This window comes from Pinus tabuliformis, chromosome 2_1, assembly GCF_031772625.1.
Source record: "Pinus tabuliformis cultivar Carrire ecotype Pingquan chromosome 2_1, CPIR1, whole genome shotgun sequence".
Lineage (NCBI taxonomy): Eukaryota > Viridiplantae > Streptophyta > Pinopsida > Pinales > Pinaceae > Pinus > Pinus tabuliformis.
In genome coordinates this window covers 600300840-600305610 of record NC_142299.1, presented here as the reverse complement: position 1 = coordinate 600305610, position 4771 = coordinate 600300840, and positions in this window count along the sequence as shown.

Below are 4771 nucleotides of genomic sequence, written 5' to 3'. Positions count from 1 at the left end.
CCATACAGAGACTTCTTTAACTTACATACCAGTTCTTTCTTACCCTTCACTGCAAAGCCTTTAGGTTGCTTCATGTAGATCTCCTCTTCCAGATCCCTGTGAAGAAATGTTGTCTTTACATCCATCTGTTCTACCTCAAAATCAAAAGCAGCAACAACAGATAAAAGTAATCTAATAGAAGTTACCTTGGCAATAGGAGAAAAAATATCACCAAAATCAATTCCCGGCACCTGGGAATAACCTTTTGCTACCAACCAAGCTTTGTATTTCTCCACTTTTCCTTCTGCATTTGTCTTCTTTTTGAACACCCATTTGCTTCCAATGGGTTTCCTTCCAACCGGCAACTCCACTAGATCCCAAGCCTCATTTTTGTGCAAAGATGCCATTTCATCAACCATCGCCTCTTTCTAGAGTTTTTCATCCTCTGAATCCACTGCTTCCTTCACAGTTTTGGGATCATCATCAGTAATAGACAAAGAAAAATTTGAACAGAAAGCAGATGGACTATACCTTTCTGGCTGCCTTCTTTCTCGAACTGATCTTCTCATAGCTGGAGTTTGTGGCTCTTCATCTTCTGATTCCTCCTCTGCTGTAGAGTTTGATTCTTCCTCCTTTAGCTCAAACTCTATCTTCTCAGGTTCCTTTGGTTGGACTTCATGTTTAATAACATCTTTCACCTCTCTGAACACCACATCTTGGTTGTACACAACCTTCCTTGTTACTGGGTTCCAAAGCTTATAACCCTTTAAACCATCCTTATACCCAATAAAGATGCACTTTTCAGATTTAGTATCCAACTTGGTTCGTTTCTCCTTTGGAACATGTACATATGCATCACATCCAAATACCCTTAGATGTGAAAGAGAGGGTTTCTTACCAGTCCATACCTCTTGTGGAGTCTTATCCTCCAATGCTAATGAAGGTGACCTGTTGACCAGGTAACATGCAGTATCCATCGCCTCTACCCAGAATTCTTGTCCTAACTCGGCACCACTGAGCATGTTCCTTGCCCTTTCCATCAACATCTTTTTAATTCTTTCTACAACTCCATTTTGCTGAGGTGTATATGGAGTAGTATTCTACCGTGCTATACCACATTTCTTACAGAATTCTTCAAATTCCTTGTTGCAAAACTCTCCACCATTATCTATCCTTAGCACCTTTATCTTCTTCTCTGTCTGATTTTCCACTAGAGCCTTAAATTCTTTAAACCTATCGAAGGCTTTATATTTCTTCTTAAAGAAATATATCCATGTATTCATTGAGAAGTCATCTATAAATGATGCATAGTATAGAGACTTACCCAGTGATGGAACCTTCACTGGTCCAAACACATCATTGTGCACAAGTGACATGTTTGGACCATCTCTAAATCTTTGGGAGCCTTACCTATATCCATGCTCTAAAGGAAAAACGAAATAAGATTGATTCTACAAGCATCAAAGGGATCTTCATTGGTTATAGCCTCTCGTCAAAGGCATATAGAATTTACAACAAGGAAGGAAGACACATTGAAGTAAGCAAGGACGTTATGTTTGATGAGAATAAAACCTACACAAGATCTAAGGATATTCCTATTGATTCTAATGACGTATGTCTACCCATATTTGAAGAAGAAGAAGTACAATTCGACAACCCTTATACAATTCAAGAAGAAGAAGAAGGGCCAATTGAGCCTATTAAACCTGTGGTCATACCAAGCACAAGGAAGAGGCGAAATTGGTTAAAATCTACTCTTGAAGATGTTGAAGGTCATGGAGTTGTGAAAGGAACCTTTAGGGAAAGAAAAAGGCCAAAGAAATATTATGGATATCCTACATATAGGACAAGACTAATTGAAGTAGAACCATCTACATTTGAATAAGCTACTCATCAAGAAGTATGGAAGAAAGCTATGCAGGAAGGATATCAATCCATCATGAAGAATGGGGTTTGGGAAATCATTCCTAGACATTGTGACAAATCGATTGTCACCTCAAAATGGATCTACAAGATCAAACATGCTATTAATGGAAGAATAAATAAATACAAGGCCAGATTTGTTGTGAAGGATTGCTCACAAAAGGAAGGCATATATTATGAAGAAACATTTTCACCCACTGCAAGGTGTACTACCATTAGATCTTTGGCTTCATTAGATGCTACAATGGGATGGAATATCCATCAAATGGATGTGAAGACAACATTTCTGAATGCGACCATCGACGAGGAATTATACATTGAGAAACTCGAAGGCTTTGAGGTAAATGGTCGAGATACTCATGTCTATAGACTCAAGAAGGCCATGTATGGTTTGAAGTAAGATCCTAGGGAATGCTATACAAGAATATATGCATACCTTCTAAGAATTGGGTTCGTGAAGAGTTCGCTGATCCAAATCTCTACATTGAGGTTGTGAATAATGACTCTACCATTATTCTATTGTATGTGGATGATATATTCATTACAGGTGTGGAGAGAAAAATACAAGAATGCAAGAAGATGCTGGCAGCTAAATTTGAGATGAAGGACCTAGAACTAATGAACTATTACCTAAGTCTGGAAGTATGGAAAAATCATGGGTAGATATATTTGGGGCAAGGAAATTATATCATCAAGTTGTTGCAGAAAATTGGGATGATGGATTCCAAGCCCATGAATATTCCTATGATCACTAATCTCTAGAAGTTGAGGAGCTCTGAATCAACTCTCGTGGATCCTACCTCTTATTTTCATTTGGTAGGGTCTTTGATGTATTTGGTAAATACTAGGTTAGATATATGCTTTGTTGTGAACATCCTCAGTTAGTTTCAATTAGAACCTCGTCATGATCACTGGATAGATGCCAAGCATATATTGAGATATCTTCGTGGCACGATACATCACTGCCTAAAGTACAATAGCAAGGAATTCAAGTTGATTGGCTTCATACATTTTGATTGGGGTGGCATTGAGACCGAAGGAAGAAGCACTACCGGCGGATGCTTTAGTTTGGGATCTGCCATGATCTCATGGATGAGTAGAAAGAAAGATCTCGTCGATTTGAGTAGTGCTGAAGTAGAGTATGTGGTTGCATGTGAAGTAGGAAAGGAGGTTGTATGGTTGAGAAATATTTTGATACATTTGTTTGAGAAGCCTCTGGATCCTACCGTGATTAATTGTGATAATCAAAGTTGTATCAAGATGCCTGGGGATCTTATGTTTCATGCTAGGATGAAGCATATCAACAATAAGTTCCACTATATTAGGAACTTGGTGTAGGATGGGATCGTGAAGCTACAGTATGTCCTAACAGACGATTAGGTAGCTGATATACTAACAAAGTATCTTCCTAATAATAAGTTTGAATATCTTAGAAGCATGCTTAGTTTAGTTGATATTTCTGATTTTGTTGTTGATGATAAAAGTTTGGAATATATTTGTGGAGGCCTTGTGTGTGAGAAGCATTTCCTAGGAGGACATCTGGCTGACACTATGTGTTGATGTCTAGTTCTCGAAGTAGGGAGGGTGGCAATGGTCATGGATCTCTGACCTTAGATACACACCTAAATCCCTGGGTTGATTGTTAGCAAGTAAGGCTGATGGTACCTAGAGAGGCTGAATGCTTTAGTCCATCTAAGTCCCACTTGGATAGATTTCCCTCGTCATGAATCTAGTCTGTGGCATTGCGGTGCCTAAACTATTGAGAGACCTTGGATAGATTTCCTTGGTCAAGAATCTTTCCATGGCATTGCGGTGCCTAAACTCTTCATAGTTCATATAGTTTGAGATATTCCCTATGAATACCTCCCTAGTTAAGAGGGAGTGTCGAAAAATGTAACTAGGTCCGGTCTTCATAAAATGTATTTGTCAGAATAATTTTTATTATTGTTACAATGACTTATTAAAGCATGGGTTTCATGCTTGGGTCATCATATTATTAGTCAAAGTCCCATTGTGGACTCCTAGGATTAATAAAGAGTCCTTAGAGTCATTGTATATTTTATGAGACCCTTTTTGGGCTTTCGAACGATGTAGAAATAATTATTTTTGATATTCAAATTCAAGCTTCTGTGATCCATATTTTTGAGTCAAAAATGAATTATATAACCTCCATGCCAAGTCAGCCTCAAGAAGATCAAGTCAGCCTCAAGGAAGGAAATTCAACCTCATTAGAAGGATATATATACAAGGCAGTTTGATTTCATTTGGAGCATCTCACTCTCTCACACATAGTTTTATATCTGAAGTTGAAGTTCGAAGCTAGGAAAAGTGCGAAGCTGAAGGAGGCTAAAAGGAGTGTGAGTTTGATCGAGAATGAAGGGAAGGACGAAATCGAATTTTTGGTCTCTCTCTCTCTCTCTTGTGTGGGCTAGTTTAGGAGATCAAAGTCTCCTTGTCAAAGTCGAAGCTCTTGTTGATGATGGAAGCTTCCAAGTTGAATTTGCTAGGGTTGAAGTGTTGTTATTGCTAGGTCAAAGGTTGGATTGAAGAAGGAGAGGATGGCTTGGTGTGGAGGAGGTCTATGTCTAGGTTGAAGAGTCTCAAGAATAACTACTGAAGGAAGAGATTTTGACCAGGTTTTCCGTTAGATAGGGGGTTTTCCAAGGCATAGTGCCTACATCTTGTGTCTTGTGCTTTTGTGATCTTCATGCACAAATAATTTGGTAATTTCTTGATGAAAGATAATATAACAAATAAGTAAAAGAATGCAACACAATTCACAAGTAATTATTAATGTTGGACACCTAGTCTACTAAGGGTTATGGCAAGGAAGTTGAATAGTCAAAGGGATTCCAAGAAACCTTGGAAG